At 36.6% G+C, this 18,607-nt stretch overlaps 1 pseudogene; it reads right to left on the reverse strand.

The window, feature by feature from the left end:
* Window positions 1–16,433: 16,433 nt before the first annotated feature.
* LOC121472733 lies at window positions 16,434–17,067 on the reverse strand (annotated as a pseudogene).
* Window positions 17,068–18,607: the final 1,540 nt, after the last annotated feature.

An 18,607-nucleotide genomic window follows, 5' to 3' on the forward strand; every position in this document is an offset into this window, starting at 1 on the left:
CATTAATCTTGAAACAAAAAAAGTAGCCTTGGGACGCCTGGGTGGCTCAGATGCTGAGTGTCTGCCTTCCGCTCAGGGCATGATCCCTGAGTCCCAGAATCAAGTCCCGCATCTGGCTCCTTGCAGGGAGCTTGCATCTCCCTCTGCCTGTGTCTCTGCCTCTCTGTGTGCATGTCTCTCATTAACAAATAAAATCTTAAAAAAAAAAAAGTAGCCTTGACAGTTGTCAGCTGATCTCTTCTACCATTATCACCCTGGCCAAATTTCCTAATGAACACAAAAGATTTCACAAAATACCAAAATCAGATGAGGTTTGTCTGTGACTAGCTAAGGGGGACAAAAACATCATCACTCTGTAATTGTGTCTAACCCCAGACAAAAACAAAAATACTGTAGAACAAAAACTGAGAGAGAAGTAGTCTTCTCTCTCAGCTAACGTGGGTGATCAATAGTTCTCTATCAATGACAGCTTTAGCCTCACTCCATCTGCCCCACTACCTAAATAAAATATCAAGTTATTCATCACAGAATTGCGCCCATTTTCCAACTGGCCCAGTGCAGGACAAACCCCAACTTCCTGAACCCTTTGTCCAAACCACTTAAAACAAACACAACCAGTTTCTTGATGCAATAAATAACATCTCATTTTTAAAACAAGTAATCCCTACACCCAATGTGGGGCTGAAACTTACAGTTCCAAGATCAAGAGTTGCATGGTCTACCAATAGAACCAGCCAGGAACCCCAACAGATCTCACTTTTTTGGTAGGTGTCCCTTAGCACTCTACAATTTGCTTTTTTAATTTGCTGTACATCATGAGCCTCTTCAAAGTCAATATAATTGACTTATTCTGTAGTTTAGATTACAGACCACAGTTTGTTATACCAAATCCATACCAGGGGACAATAAAAATGCAATTTTGTTACCACTGCAAACAATGCTACAATCAATATATACTCTTGCTTCTATTTCTTTCTTTCTTTTCTCTCTCTCTTTTTTTTTTTTTTTGCTTCTATTTCTTTAGAAGGGATTTCCCAAAAATGACATTAGTGGATTAAAGAGAGGCATTTTTAATTATAATAAACATTTTTTTAAAAGTCTGTTATAGTTATATTCTTAGCTTCAGCAGTAGATTCCATAATAATTTTCTTTGTCAGTGTAGTAGGTGAAATGATCTTGTACTGTCTGAAAAAGCAGTCTTCTATTAGGGTGCTTGAGAATCTTTTTCTGTGTCCATTTGCTCATTCAGTGAATGTGATTTAGCACCTGCTACTTATTATTCTACTTGCTGAGTGTATAGTAGTATATAACCAGATCAACTTCCTACCCTCTTGGAGTTTATATTGTTTGGGAAAAGACAGACTCTAAACAAATAATGAAATTGATTATGCTAGATGATAATAAGTGCTGTGGAGCAAAATTAAATTTGGTCAAGGGAAAAGGGAGAGTGAGCTACTAAGTTTATAGGATGCTCAGAGAAGTCCATTAATGAAATGACCTTTGAAACAGCTGAAGGAGTGAGTCATCTGGATGTCTGAGGCAAGCAATTACTTACAAATAACAGAGAAGAGCTCTAACCTGAGCCAGGATAATGCTTAAAATGCTCTAAGGATAATAAGAGGTCAGGCAAGACTGGAGAGGAGAATCAAGGAGGTCTGAGAGATAAAAGGAAAGACACATGGATCCTTGAAGGTCATTACAACAACGTTGGTTTCTACTCTGAGTGAAGCGTGCAGTGTGATAGGAGGGTTTAAAGCTGGGGAATGGCAGCTTTATGGAAGCTTTCTGGTGGCTGGGTTGAGGGCTGAGGGTTGAATGTAGAGCACAAGGGCTGAAGCACACAGACCAGTTAGGAAATTGTTGTTATAATTGAAGCCATTTGTACCAGAAATTTGGGGAAAAGTATTAGTGGAAGATGTGGGGAGAAGAGATCAGATTTGGGATATATTTTAAGGGCAGTGCTACAAATCTTGGAAAAAAAGTTGGGAACGATTCCAATGTTAGTTTACTTGAACAATGTCATGACAGAGTTGACATTTGCTGAAATGAGGCAGGATGTGGTGGATGCAGGTCTGGAGGTTGGAATCAAAAGTTCAGTTTGGGACACATTATGTTTGACATGCTTATTAAACATTCAGGTAGACATACTGAGCATACTTTTAGAGACAGAAGTTTTAAGTTCAAAGGAAAAATCCAGAATGAAATTTAAACTTGGAAGTCATCAGCCTGCAGATGATTTTTAAAGCAATGAAATCAGATGAGCTCAGCTATGGAGTAAGTGTAAATAGATAAGTGATCCTTGAAGTGAGAGCTCTGGAAAACTCCAGTATTTAGAGGTTGTCAAGATGAGGGGAAAGCAGCAAAGAAGATGGGGAGAGGGAGCAGCCAGGGAGGTAAAAGAACCAACTGTGAAAACAGGCATACCTCCTTGTATTGCACTTTGCTTTATTGTGCTCTGAAGATAGAGCGCTTTAAAAAAAAAATTAAAAGGACAGTTAAGGCATTAAATTAAAAGGCAACCCTGAGTTGGGCACCATTTATGGCTAATATTGTCAAGTGTATTGATAGCATTTTTATAACTGCGTTTGTTTTGTGCCATATTTTGATCATTCTTGCAATATTTCAAACTTTTTCATTATTGTTATATTTTTTATTGTGACCTGGGATCAGTGATCAACGATGTTACTATTCTAATCATGTTGGGGTGAGACAAACCACACCTGTACAAGACAGCTTAATTGATGAATGGTAAACCATTCCCCCATGACTCTCCCTCTACTCAGGCTTCTCTGTTCCCTAAGACACAACAGTATTGAAATTAAGCCCATTAAAAATTCTGCAATGGCCTCTAAGTGTTCAAGAGAAAGGAAGAGTCAATCAGTGAGGCAAAATTTATTGACATCTTATTTTAATAAGTCACCAAAGGCACCTCAGCCTTCAGCAGCCACCCCCTGACAAGCCAGCAGTCATCAACATTGAGGCAAGACCCTTCACCAGCAAAAAGATGACCACTCACCAAAAGGTTAGATGATGATTAGCATTGTCTTGTCAATAAAGTATTTTTACTAATTTTTTAAGGATTATATTTATTTGAGAGAGAAAAAAGGAGAAAGAGAAAGAGACAACATGAGCAGGGGGAGGGGCAGAGGGAGAGGCAGGCTTTCTGCTGACTGGGAGTCTGATGCAAGATACGATCCTAGGATCCTAGGATCATGACCTTAGCCAAAAACAGACGCTTAATCGACTGAGCCACTCCGGTGCCTCCAATGGAGTATTTTTAAATTAAGATAGGTACATTGTTTTTTAGACATAATTCTATGGTACACTTAATAGACAATAATATAATGTATATGTAGTGTACATGTAATATGCACTGGGAAACCAAAAAATTCATTTGATAGTTTTATTTGGATGTTTACTTTATTGCAGTGGTCTGGAATCGAGCCTGTAATATCTCTGATGTGTAACTGTTGTGTTCCAAAAGCCAAATGGCAGTTTTCAAGAAGAAAATAACAATTAACTGTGTCCAATGCTGATAATAAGTCAATTAAGATTTGCCATATAATTTAGCAACGTGAAGGCTTTTGGTGAATTTGGCAAGAGCAGTCTGATGAAGTGGTAGAGGTGAAAGCCTCAGTGGAGTAGGTATAAGGAGATTGTGATGATAGTCGACTCCTTCCAAGAGTTTGCTAAGAGAGAAGAGAAATGAGGTGATTGCTAGAGGCTAATGTAGGAGAAAGAGATTTTTGTATTTTTTTCAACATGGATGAAATATTCATTTGGATGAGGGAATGATTATTGTGCAAGACAGAGGGAAATACTGGTAAAGAGACAAGAAGAGTAAGGGAGCATGGGCGCTGGTGCAGTTCTGGAAGGGACGGCATCATATAACTTCACGGACTGTACCTCCACAGGAAAAAGTAGGAAGAACATGAAGAGTTGCAGGCAGGCTGGTTGACTGGAGTTTGTGGAAATTCTCTTCTGATTGCCTTTGTCATGAAATGAAAGATTGTTCTGGAGGTTTGAGAACAACACGGACAGTATGAAACTGTTTTCTAGAAGAGTGCTTAATGATCAAGACCAGAATATGGCAGAAGTGTCATCTATATGATCATGATTATGAATATAAATGCTATTATTCAGCATAATTGTATGGATTTTTCCAGTCATCTTCTGCTGCCAAGATTGGGGTTTTGCCATTACAATATGAGGAGGGTGTAGAGGAGCTAATAAGTATATGGTCAATACAACAACGTGATTAATATAATGTACCATGAAATCTCCGCTGTGTAAATAAGTAAATAACGATGTGAAAGGAAATGATGGACAGTGATGAGTGGCAAAATCAATGGATTGTTTGTCCCAGTGTGTTCAAAGATTGCTGAAATTATAATACTAGGGTGAGTTTAATGAACATTTGGATATCTCCTTCTTAAAAATTTTCTAGTCATCTCTTCACATTTTTAAGAAGACTTGTCAATTTTTATATTTTGAGTATATATATAGTATAAAAGTATATAGTCTTTTAACATTCATATATGTTACAAATATTTTTATTAATATACTACATTTACCTTTCCTATTTTAAGAATCCTTTCCAAGCATATTAACCTGTATGCTTTATCACTCATTTCATTAGTTTCTGCTCAGCAATGCTCATTTCATCCTCTCCTGTTTAGAGATCTTTATATTGGTTGAGTTGTTTTTGGTATAACTACTTCTAATGATTTCTTCAAAAATGTAAATGAATGGAATACTATTTTACTTAGATCTTACTACATGAATAGCATTTTGGCAAGGGCTAAGATTCTTAGGGCACAAACATTTATTTTTCTACAGAACTATAAACCTTATAGTTTCCAGTGGTATGGATGAAGAATCCAAAAGTGGTCTGATTTTCCTCTCTTTGAATTCAAAGCAACCAATTTATTCTGACAGAACATAAACTTTTCTCTTCAAATTTTGAAATCTTTCCAGTGTGAGACTTTGTTTCTCAAATCCTGCCTTAAATTCACTGGCATACTTCATCTGAAATTTCAATTCATTTTCCACACAAGTAAAGTATTTTTTAAATATTTTTTATGATTGATTTTGCTTTCCCATTTCTTTATGCCTCTATCAGTCCTTTGTTGCTCCTTATTTCTCCTCCATCTTTCTAGTATCTTATCTTGTCACTTACATTTTTCTTTTTTTTTTTCCTTTGGTATTTTTATTTATAGGATAGTTCTTTCATTTAACTTTTTAAAAAAGATTTTATTTATTTATTTGAGGAAGACAGAGCGTGAATAAGGGGGAGGGGTGGAGGGAGAAGCAGACTCCCCACCACCAGGGAGCCCAACATGAGTGGGGCTCCATCCCAGGACCCTGGGATCATAACCTGAGCCAAAGGCAGATGTTTAACTGACCGAGCCAAGCAGGTGCCCCTCTTTCGTTTAACTTTTAAGATAACTTGGTTTTCATAAATGTCTATTTCTGTTCTGCTGTTGAATTTTTAAGGTTGGAAATTATAATTTTTTGAATTGTTCTTTGTTACATTTCTAAGAACTTTTTCACTACATTTTAAAAATCTCCTGGTTTTGTTTGTTTGTTTGTTTGTTTCCCCCATCAAGTCTGCTTAAATAGGATCTTCTTCTTCTGTAGGTTCTTTTAATATTACTTAAGGAAGACCTTCTTGTTGGTATATTTTTATGTGGACTTCCTGCTTAAAGAGACTAAATCTCCAAGAGTGTTCTTTCATAACAACTTACTTTTATGCTAGTTATACTGCCCATTTTCTTATAGCACCCTCAATAATTACTGGCTAACTGGTTCCAAAAGTGTTTTTGCTCTATTTTTACCTTGAACTCTAAGGACTACTACATATATCTCCTATTTTCTACACTTCTTACAGATCTGTTTTTTTTTTTTTTAATCCCAAAATCTTATTAGTTTTGTTTGGTTGGTTGTTTTAAAATTTTACAGTTTTGATTTTATCCTAGTACAATTTATTATGGGTTTTTATGACTAGGTCATACTTAATAGCTAAGTGAATGAGCTCTCTGACTTAGTGCTTTTTTTTTTTTTTTAGGTTTTTCTTTTCTTTTTAAGGAATTTTATTTATTTGAGAGAGAGAGTGAGAGAGAGAGAGAGAGAGATCATGAGCAGAAGGGAAGGGCAGAGGGAGAGGCAGACTCCCTGCTAAGCAGGGAGCCTGATGTGGGAATCAATCCCAGGACCCAGGGATCATGAACCCAAGCCAAAGGCACATGCCTGATTGACTAAGTCAACCAAGGTGCCCTGATTTAGTGTTTAATTGCTTTGTCTTTCTCTTTATAAAATGGAACTAATAATGGGGCTATTTAAAAGTTTTTTTTTTTTTTTTTATTTTTAAGATTAAATGGAATGATACAAGGTCAGCCTGGTACTTGGCATATAGAAAGTGATCCGTACTAGTTATTATTGTTACACTTGGGATTTTATTTATTTTTATTTTTATTTTTAAAAAACTTTATTCATGAGAGACACAGAGAGAGAGGCAGAGACACAGGCAGAGAGAGAAGCAGGCTCCCTGCAGGGAGCCCAATGTGGGACTCGATCCCAGGACACCCAGGTGTCCCCTACACTTACGATTTTAATAACTGTGTCCTGGGGACTTTGTTTAGTAAACAATGATAGCTCATTCTAATCACCCGTTGTTTATTCATTCAGCTTTGTTGCTTCTTTCACCCTTAACCTAACCAGTTTTGCAAAAGCCCAACCCTGATTAAATTTAATATTCCACCTGCTTTGTGCCGAAACAAGACTAGAGAAAAAACACACTACCATTGTAACTGGTACTGTTTTAAATTTAAGGCCACGACCACGCCCCCAGCTGTCTCCTTCTGTTTCTCTACCTGCCACTATCCCACTCTTCTGGAAAGCCATTTCACATCTTTTTTGCTATTTTCTTCTGTTGTATTCTCCATTTTATTTTTTAAGCCCCCACTCCTGATATTCCTTTTTGTTAAAATGTTTCAATTCATGTTATTCAGAGTATGGAGGAGAAGGTGCACTAAACAATATATTCAATCAACTCAAACATGTGGCAAATATATTTACATAGCTTTTAAGGCACATCCAGCCAGGTTCAATTTTGTGAGGACTTCATGGTAATGTAAAACATACATTATATGTACACATAGGGACTGTTTGTTGACACTTTGAGTAAGATCTCTTTTTTATTATATATATATTGATTTTTATATATTTATTTTATATATATAAATATATATATATTTATATATATTTATATATATTTTATAAATATATAAAAATATAAATATATATAAATGTATATATTTATATATATAAATAAATAAATATATATATATATCTGTTTTATTGGAGTTTGATTTGCCAACATGTAGTATAACACCCAGTGCTCATCACGTCAAGTGCCCCCTCAGTCTCTTATCCATGAGGGACACAGAGTACCTTTAACATGCCAGCTTACTCAGGATTCACAGAGAACTGTTGAGGAGAACTTATTTTTGCAATCTTTAGATATCAAGCTACATGCCCTTGAATACGCTCTAGAGTACTGAAGAGAATTAGTTAAAATAAAATTATTATAAATGTTAAAATTTACAGGATGCCTGGGTGGCTCAGTGGTTGAGTGTCTATCTTTGGCTCAGGGCATGATCCTGGAACCTGCATGGAATCTGCTTGTCCCTCTGCCTATATCTCTGCCTCTGCCTATGTGTCTGCCTCTCTCTCTGTCTCTCATGAATAAATAAATAAAATATCTTTAAAACCCCTTTTTTAATTCAATGAATGAAATTAAGGGAAATCAAGATTTTAGCTATAATAGGAAATTTTGTTTCAGTTTTTATTTTTGACACTATTGTAGTGGTTTTAGAAAAACTGGATGCAAATTTTTAATACTCATTTCAGTAAGAGTTGTATTCTTTATCTCCCATTGAGTATGGGTAGTTTTATGAATGCTCTAACGTTAGCTTTTAATGCTAAGAAGACATTGGAAATGACACTATTTAATTTTTGATGCCAAATCATGAACTGATATGTAACCACTACCTTGTTTACCAGAATACTTGCTCTTAAAGCCTTTCACTATCATGTAAGAAGTTGAGCTACAATGAGGCTGCCATGCTGTCAAGAACTTCAGTTCAAGCTACAAGGAAGGAACATGTAGTTCCGTGGTTTTGCTTACAAGTTGAGTGTGGTCTTCAAGTTCACACAACCTAGGCTCCCAACTTGTGGTTTAAAATGCCCCAAGGAAATGTCAGCACCCAGCCACTTGAGATTTGAGTCTTCCCAGTTTAATGCCCTAACATCACAGAACAGAAAAAAGCCATACTCTCTTCATCTCCTCTGGATCCTTGATCCAGGAACTTTGAAGGAACTTGATACAGGAACTTTGAAGATTATATCATCTTCAGATACAGGAACTTTGAAGATTATATAGTTGTTTTCCACCAGTACATTTTTTAATAGTTTGTTACCTAAAAATAGATAGTCGATAACAATTGCCTCGGTGTGTATGTGTTTTGAGTATGTATGAATATATGTCAATTATTACAATAAGTAATTTAGCTGTTTATAACTTAATTGTAGAGTCAAATGTATGTGTAGTGAGATGAAAGGCACAAGAATACACTAACACTAATATTAGTGAGAAAGGAAATTTGAAAAAGGAAGAAGAAACTTTCTTCCATTTTAGAATTTTTACAAACAGCACTTATTCATCTGTATCATGACTTTGTAAATCATTTTACATGGCATTTGAATATCGAGACAAAAAGAACATACATGATCTCAGTTTGAAATCATTCACAGCTCTGTAGTGATGTATTAGATATTCACCTCAAACTTATCATATTGGCCTTCAGAATCCAAGAGTTATTTTGTCTCTGATATGTAAATCATGAAACATAAAGTTCAACACTTGTTTATTTTGGGAGTTTCACTTACTCTTCAGAGGATTCAAGTGGGAGTGTTAAAAGTTGGCTGCGATATCATTGTTTTCTGGCAATCTCATCACATAGTATCTCATTATTGCTCATGTTGGAATGTTCTCACTATCTGGGAAATTTCACTGGAGAAATGCTTTCAACCAAACACACCTTGGTAGCTGAATGGGGCAGATTCAACACAGCGACAAAACAAGCTGCTGCCTGAGGCGGTTCAGAAATGCCTCCCAGTTTTAGGCATGCCTGTGCTTGTCCTCTTTTTTTCTTTTCTTTTCTTTTCTTTTTTCTTTCTTTCTTCTTTCTTTCTTTCTTTTTCTTCTTTTTTTTTTTTTTTTTTTTGCTTTCTTCTTTTTTTGGAAAGTGATTTTAGGTGTACATTTACACCAGATTAATCATATTTAATTTTGTTTTTCATGGTATACCTGTGACGGATGGATTTGATAAGACAATTAGGAGGCAATCCTCTCTGTATGTTTCTTTAAGATTTATTTATTTTTCTTATATTTTTTTCAGAATGAAGCATTTGGACATGGTTTCATGTTAAGGATTTTGTAATTTGTACTTACATATTAAATTTAAAAATTGAAGACACAATTCCATTACAACCTAGTAAGAATTTATTGTTGCAAGACACTATACAAAAACTATGATAATATATCATTTTCAAATGTGGCTCTTCTTTCATAATATAAATTAGTAGCATGGAGATTAAAATTCCTTTTATTTATTTATTTATTTTTTAAAGATTTTATTTATTCATGAGAGACACAGAGAGAGAGAGAGAGGCAGAGACACAGGCAGAAGGAGAAGGAGGTTCCATGCAGGGAGCCTGATGTGGGACTCGATCCCTGGTCTTCAGGATCAGGCCCTGGGCTGAAGGTCTAAACCACTGAACCACATGGGCTGCCCTAAAATTCCTCTTAATACTCATTTTCTCCATGGGAATCTGCTGCCTCTGTGTATGTGAGTGTGTGAGTGTGTGTGTTTCCCATTCTGCCATGTTTGTTTTAGATATTATTTCATGTTTGCTTTTAGAAAACTTATATTGTTTTCAGATTAAATGTTTTTGCCAAGCCAGTGTCTAAAGATAGCAATATATTCACTTTCTGAAATGAAATTCCCTCTGAGAATGAACTCACTAATGAGAAGAATATCTAACATTTTTGGAGTCCTCTATGTGTGAATCACAGTTCTAAGAGCTTGACATACATATTTTACCTTCATCACAACACTATGAGTAAGAACTGTATTTATCTCATTTTTGCAGAGGAGAAAACTGAGGCAGAAGGATTAAGTCACTTGACTATCATTATCCTGCCAATAGGTAGCACAGCCATGATTTGAACATAGGCACTGTAACTCCAAAGTTTACAATTTTAACAACTCTAACATATTATTTCATTGAATAACTTCAATAACAGTACTATTAGTATTAGCAATTACCATTTCTTACATGCTTTTTATGTGCTGTGCATAAGATTTCATGTATTACATTTGAGGTTTGCATATGTCATATTATTTTATTTTATTCTCAAAATAATGTTATGACATTATTATTTGTTAACCATGGTGAAATGGAATCAGACATACTATCTGGCCAAGGTTATGTAGCTAGCAATTGGAGCATCCAAATGCTCATCTTTTTTTTCTTATTTTCTTTTTTTTAAGATTGTATTTATTTATTCATGAGAGACAGAGAGAGAGAGAGAGGCAGAGACACGGGCAGAGAGAGAAGCAGGCTCCATGCAGGGAGCCTGATGTGGGACTTGATCCCGAGTCTCCAGGATCAGGCCCTGGGCTGAAGGCAGCACTAAACGACTGAGCCACCTGGGCTGCCCCCAAATGCTAATCTAAGATTTTTCTTCAGAAAAATCTGAAGACTGAAGTCATTTTACCTTTGTACTTTGTGATTTCTTGTTGTTTGTTTTATATTCGTGTGTGTGTTTCATGATCATAAGGAAGACTTTATGGTTAAATAAAATAATAGGTTTCAGCTTCAAATAAAAAATTAAAATAGATACCACATTGTGCAAATAGAAAATATTGCTTTGAAGGGACCATATATCTTAGAAAAAAATCTAGATGAGACACTTCTAGGCAAACAAAAGGCCAAAATGATGTTTGGGAATTAGGCAAGCCACATAAATGTATAAAGCAACAAGAGGGAGTGATGGGGCTTATATTGAACTGGAGACTATACATTCCAGCTAAAAATATTGAAGTTCATAAAAAAGTAAAGATCAAAGAAATAAAACCCCAGCACCAATAATGGCATCAAGAATTCTGCTGGCTAAACAAAATACTTTGAAAGTAAAATTCCAGCCATGAAATTCTAGTTTTCCATTTCATTGCAGATAATAATCAACATCTCATTTTCTTTTTTTTAATAATAAATTTATTTTTTATTGGTGTTCAATTTACCAACATACAGAATAACACGCAGTGCTCATCCCGTCAAGTGCCCCACTCAGTGCCCGTCACCCATTCACCCCCACCCCCCACCCTCCCCTTCCACCACCCCTAGTTCGTTTCCCAGAGTTAGGAGTCTTTATGTTCTGTCTCCCTTTCTGATATTTCCACCCATTTCTTCTCCCTTCCCTTCTATTCCCTTTCACTATTATCTATATTCCCCAAATGAATGAGAACATATAATGTTTGTCCTTCTCCGATTGACTTACTTCACTCAGCATAATACCCTCCAGTTCCATCCACGTTGAAGCAAATGGTGGGTATTTGTCGTTTCTAATGGCTGAGGAATATTCCATTGTATACATAAACCACATCTTCTTTATCCATCATCTTTCGATGGACACCGAGGCTCCTTCCACAGTTTGGCTATTGTGGCCATTGCTGCTAGAAACATCGGGGTGCAGGTGTCCCGATGTTTCATTGCATCTGAATCTTTGGGGTAAATCCCCAACAGTGCAATTGCTGGGTCGTAGGGCAGGTCTATTTTTAACTCTTTGAGGAACCTCCACACAGTTTTCCAGAGTGGCTGCACCAGTTCACATTCCCACCAACAGTGCAGGAGGGTTCCCCTTTTCTCCGCATCCTCTCCAACATTTGTGGTTTCCTGCCTTGTTAATTTTCCCCATTCTCACTGGTGTGAGGTGGTATCTCACTGTGGTTTTGATTTGTATTCCCCTGATGGCAAGTGATGCAGAGCATTTTCTCATGTGCGTGTTGGCCATGTCCATGTCTTCCTCTGTGAGATTTCTGTTCGTGTCTTTTGCCCATTTCATGATTGGATTGTTTGTTTCTTTGGTGTTAAGTTTAACAAGTTCTTTATAGATCTTGGAAACTAGCCCTTTATCTGATAGGTCATTTGCAAATCTCTTCTCCCATTCTGTAGGTTGTCTTTGAGTTTTGTTGACTGTATCCTTTGTTGTGCAAAAGCTTCTTATCTTGAACATCTCATTTTCAAAGGTGAATTATTAATACTAAAGATCCAGGACAGCCCGGGTGGCTCAGCAGTTTAGCGCCGCCTTCAGCCCAGGGTGTGATCCTGGAGTCCTGGGATTGAATCCCAGGTCGGGCTCCCTGCCATGGGGCCTGCTTCTCCCTCTGCCTATATCTGTGCTCCCCTCTCTCTCTCTCTCTGTCTGTCATGAATAAATAAGTAAAATTTTTTTTAAAAAAAACAGTAGGGATCCATAAAGAAGTAGATATATATATATATATATATATATATATATATATATATATATAAGTTCCTCAATATAGTGAAAGGAAACCAATTTGTTTAAAATAACTTTATATCTTCTATGAACTAGGGAGAGGGTCTGCTACTTCCCATGATATTCAAAATTGGTAATCATTTTGATTCAAATGAAAATTATTACAATGAAACCTGTAAGTAGAGATTATGTGCATCTTAGGCCACAATAACACAGGGGTAAAGAAAAAGTTGTACACATTATGAAAACACTATTTTTTGTTTTCACCTACTTTGCAAGAACTTTAGTTGCCCTTAAATTCTTCCAGGATTTCTCTGGGAATTGTCAGGGAGTGTGTCTGATCTAGTCCCGGGCTTCTGTGTTAGTTTCTGATTTTCTTTTTTTCATTCCAGCTCATGGAGTCTTGTCTCCTCTGATGACACGTCCACATTGTAATCATCTACAGTGGCCATCTAAAGGCCATGACTCCTGAAATTATCAGCACTCGCCAGTGTATATTCAGTTTGTGGATGGTTGTGAAACCAAGAAGTTGGTTGTATTTGACCTTGTGGTTTGAAACTCTGAATGACAGAGATAGAGGCATATCCAAATGACAATTCCTATGCAGCACAGAGAATTAGCTCACCTCTCATACTTTGGCCCAAACTGCCTAAGAACCAAAGTTTGGGCTTGGATTCTCTTTTGCTCCTGAGTAAGCATATTTAAATCTTTAATGCCACTACGGGCATAACTATTTAACCTGCAGATAAGTCTAAATGCAGTATCTGTATAACCATATATTAGAGGTTCATTATAGTAGAAAGATTTGGGGGTGGGGGTAATTAGTGTCATCTTTTCTTAAAACCTCTACCAATAAAACCCAGGAAACAAAGCTTCCACCTCATGAGTTAAAAGCCAACTACTGGGGCACCCCGGTGACTCAATGGGTTAGCGCTGCCTTTAGCCCAGGGCATGATTCTGGAGACCTGGGATCGAATCCACCTCAGGCTCCCTGCATGGAGCCTGCTTCTCCCTCTGCCTGTGTCTCTGCCTCTCTCTCCCTCTAGAGGTGTCTCTCATTAATGAATGAATAAACTCTTAAAAAAAAAAAAAAAGGCAACCACTTTGTGATCCTTATCAACATAAATTTGAAAATATATTTATTCCAAGGTTTAACAAAAACAACAATTGTCTTATATTCTAGAATCAACAAACTATATCCATAGTACCCATACTCACTTTTCCAGTTTATATTTGTAAAAAGTTTTACCGTTTATGTAAATATATTCAACAACCCTTTAATGAATGCTTAGGTTGTGACTTCACTGTGCTAGGAACTGGGGAAAAAAAACAGAAGTAGGTAAGATATACTGTCATTTACAGACAATTAAAACAAATTACTTATGTATCAATGCATAATTCAGAGTGGTTTAAAATGTGCTCTGATTAAAAAATGATTAAAAAAGTGATTAAAAAATGTGCTCTGTGTTTCAACAGGAAACGATAACATAATAAACACGCTATATATACATGTATAAAGAAACTTTCATGACTTAAGACTATGACTTTCCTTTTATTCCCTTCTATCTATCGAGAAATGTGTATATGTATAGTATGTGACATAAAAAAGATGGGCTTGTTAAATCAATGAGGGAAGGGTGATCTGATCAATGCAGTGGTATTGAGAGAATTATTTAGATAGTTCATTGTTCTGAAAAATTACATGCTTTAGAAATGTGGCTAAAAGTTCTATACAGGGAAAAAAAACAGTAGAGGATGTGGGGACCATTTTTTAAATAGTTGTACCTTGAATAATTGGGAAAATAATGCAATTATGGAAACCAGATATTAAGATCTCTAAACAGACCTCAATTAAAGAATCTCTGTTCCTCACCTAAGTTCTGAGAAAAGACATAAAAGGTAAAGACAGAAGCTAAAATAACTTTAGTATTGATTGAAACCAGGTCAGTGAATTCAATTTTATGTTTGTCAGACAAATGGGCTTGTTAATACTGGCCTTGAAATTAGCAGACTTAGTTGCAGGTAATTCTGAACTGGGGTCTATAGGTCCATTGTGAGGAAAGGCGGGTAGTCTGTACCTGGAGGACCAGAGCAGAATATCTTAGTGGCCAGAATAGCTGTCAAAAGGTAGAAGAGAACAGGGGAACAGAACTTGCCCAGTTATTTTCCCCAAATTTACTAATTAGATATAGGACTTAACTTCAGCTTTAGCATTAGTAAAGTAGAAGAGGTTTTGAGTAAACTATCAGAATTCCTTCCACAGAAAGAAAACGTAAAGAAAAGGAAACACTTCATACTAATATTCTTTCAATATTTGTTCTCTTTTTAACTTTGGCTTAACCATTAAACTATGATCTACTGGGGATAAGGTCATTCCCCTCAGATGAGATTAGCAGTTTAATCAGGACTATCCTGTGCCTCCTCTGCAAAACCACTTCTCTAATACCAGTCTATCCTTTGAGAGCTGGTGGATAGTTAGATTTTACCTTTAGATATCTATGAAATTATCCAAACAGCACATGAATTAAGTCAACTGAAAGGCCATTCTATAATTTATTCCATATTCTATTTCTCAGCCAAATAAGTCAGCCCTACTGATTATCTTCAAGTTATCAAATATTCTACAATGAAATTAAATGATATAATTAGGATAAAATGCCAAAAAGAAAATCCTAAAAAATCTTAACAGCATAAAGGTATCCCAAATTTGACTGTTTTCACTTCTCTTATCAAATTCCTAAGGCAAGTTAAAGGCTAAACATTAAATCCCATTGCAACTCCAAGTCCAAAGAAACTAAATACCAAAGTAAAATGTTCTTGCCTTTCTGATAGAAATCCATAATCCAAAGCATAAATTTCTCTCAATTTGTAATTCCCATGAGTCACAGCCAGATAAGTTCTTAGTAATTTTATAGATCCTGGGAATCTTTCAGCAGTTGTAACCTAAATTTTGTCATTAGAGTGGACTTAGTTTCATCAGGGTCTCAGAAAATCTAAGGACAGTTTCTGCTGTGCTTTGCATGTTGAAGTTCAAAGAGTTAGTAACACAAAATAATATCATAATCCTGTCACCACCTATACTACATTTAGAAAAGAAACTATTCCTTTAAAGCAATTATTCAAGGTAATTTGGGCTTTTGAATCTCAATATTTAGCATTCATCAAGACCATAACAGAAACTCAATGATAACCAAGGAAAGGAGAAATTATTTCTTGTTTTAACTTTTCCAAGGTGCCAATTAATTTATACCAGTTGCCCAGATACCATTTGAATTTTTCAGGATTCTCCAGAGGAACAAAAACTAACATATATATATATATACATACATATATATGTGTATATATATATATGTATGTATGAATATACACACATACTCATGTATATCCCTATATATCCATTTATATGGAAGGGTATGGGTGATTGTGGGTATGTGAGTGTGTAAAGAGATTTTTTTAAGCTTATTTATTTATTTTCTAGTAATCTCTGCACCCAATGTGGAGCTCAAATCCATGACCCCAAGATCAAGAGTCACATGCTCTTCCCTGAGCCAGCCAGGCACCCCTAAAGAGAATTTTACTCACATATTTTTGGGGGCTGGCTAGCCCAAACTCCATAGGTTGGCAGACTAAAAATCAGACAAGAGTTGATTTTGCAGTCCTGAGTCTGAAATGTAGGTGGCAGGTTGAACACTAGGGCAAAGGTTTTGTTTTGTTTTGTTTTGTTTTTTAAAGGCATTTATCTCTAATTTCTGTTTGTTTTTAAGAAATAAATGGCAAAATATATACACTCTAGAGTCTGAATCCCCCATCACAGAGTATGAATAATGGCCCAGTTGCAAAGCTCCTGAATATACTCTTTGGCATGGGTGACTGCCGTCTTCCGTGCCTCAGGTGGAGGTGGGGGGCCTTCCACCAACTTCACAAAGTAATGACAATAGACCTTCTCCATGATCCCAAAGTGTCCTCTGCCATGGTATTGGGTGCGTTTCAGGTACTGGGCTCGTCCTGAAGTCGATTCAGCTATATATAAATTGGATCTGAATTCCACATTGTGGTCTCTCACTGCCATATCTTGTACTTCTAAGAGAATCTCTTTAATTATTTGAGCCCCCTTTTTGTCATTGAATTCCAACTGAGCCAAAGCCTGGTCAATAGATATTCCTCATAACAATTTTGCCAAATACCACATCTTGTCTTTGCTGTATTTTATTTGCCTTCGACAATGGTAGATTTCTGCTGGCCTCCGAGGTTCTCCAGGCAACTGTGGAGGATAAATAATTTTATTCTTCTTTTCCTATTTTCGATTAATGTCCAGAGACCCACTCATGTGGATATATGACCCGGGGTAAAACATTGTGAGATGAAAGAAGCCCTAAGGCCAGCTTCCCCCTCAGATTCTGCATCCATAATGCTCCCAAATGTTCCAGTATTGCCACCGCCATATTTCTCCTGTTTTTTTTTTTTTTAATGATTTTATTTAATTATTCATGAGAGACCTAGAGAGAAAGAGAGAGAGAAGCAGAGACATAGGCAGAGGGAGAAGTAGGCTCCATGCAGAGAGCCTGATATGGGGCTTGATCCCAGGACCCCAGAATCAGTACCCAAAGGCAGACGCTCAAACATTGAGCCACCCAGGTGTCCCTAGGGCAAAGTTTCTATGTACAGTCTTGAGCAAAATTCTTTTTTAGGGGATCACCTGGGTGGCTCAGTCAATTAAGAATCTAACTCTTGATTTTGGCTCAGGTCATGATCTCAGTGTAATGAGATCAAGCCCTGTGTCATACTGAGCATGGAGCCTGCTTAATATTCTCTCCTTCCCTCTCTCTCTGTCCCTCTCATTCTCCTCTCTCCCTGTCAAAAAAAAAAAAAAAATCTCTTTTGGGGAAATTTAGTTTTTTGTTCTTAATGTTTTAAACAGATTGAGTAAGCCCCACCCACACTTTGAAGATAATCTCCTTTAGTTTGTCAACTGATTAGAAACATTAATCACACCACAAAATATCTTCACTGCATCATTTACACTAGTGTTCGGCCAAGCTGGGCAACATAGCCTAGCCAAGTTGATATAAAATTAAAGATCACACCATGTTCTGTGAACTTAAATTAAGCTATGAATAAACTCCCAGAAAGATGTTGGTTTTCACACAAGATTAGAGAGAAGTGAGTACATGGGGAATCTATCTAAGTTTCCCCTTGTTAAATAAATCTATAGCCAACTTAAGATCATATCATGGGAGGAGAATAGCCTTGAGTTTGTGTTAGTCACCAGATGGGTCCAAAGTTAGTTTTTCTACAGTTCCTCTGTGGCCCTGAGTACAGAATAAAATTTGGATTAGTGGTTCTACTGTTGTTTAGATCCTGTTAGAACCTGATTTCTAAAATAACAAGAAACTCAACTGCTTTGCACTTTGGAAGTAGCCAATATTGTCCTGCGAATGACTGAAAAACCTAACAGAATCTTTTCTCTGTATGACTTGTCTCAGCTATTCCAGTTGAGGAAAAGCAGGGCCTGCTACAGAGCCTCCAGGACATACTTTATTAAGGCCCTATCTTTGGTGTTCTTGTGCATCTGGCCCTATAACCGAGTCTTTGACTCTACTAAGACAAAGTTAGAAAGTTCTGCTGGCATCTGCAAACTCTGTCTCTCAGACCTGCATGTGTTCTCATTTAGCTACCTTTGGCTTGGGTCTTCTGGCTCTTATCAAGGCCATTTTCATGGCTATACCACCTTTGCCCAAGACTTGTTTGAAAAGAACCACTCAAAGTTAAATCATACATAAGCTACAGTTATCGCTAAGGCCACTCTACCATATGATTGCTACAAAGCTTCTTACCAAGGCTGCAGGGGTCAAAATTGCTCTCCCTCCCCCCCCTTTTTTTTTCCTACCATGCAACAAAACTTACATTTTGAACAGTTATTGAAACAACTAGTGATTTAGCTATTACTGAAACTGGTAATTTCTAAGCTTAAATTGGGGCAAA

This window comes from Vulpes lagopus, chromosome 12 (genome assembly GCF_018345385.1).
Source record: "Vulpes lagopus strain Blue_001 chromosome 12, ASM1834538v1, whole genome shotgun sequence".
In the NCBI taxonomy this organism is placed as follows: domain Eukaryota; kingdom Metazoa; phylum Chordata; class Mammalia; order Carnivora; family Canidae; genus Vulpes; species Vulpes lagopus.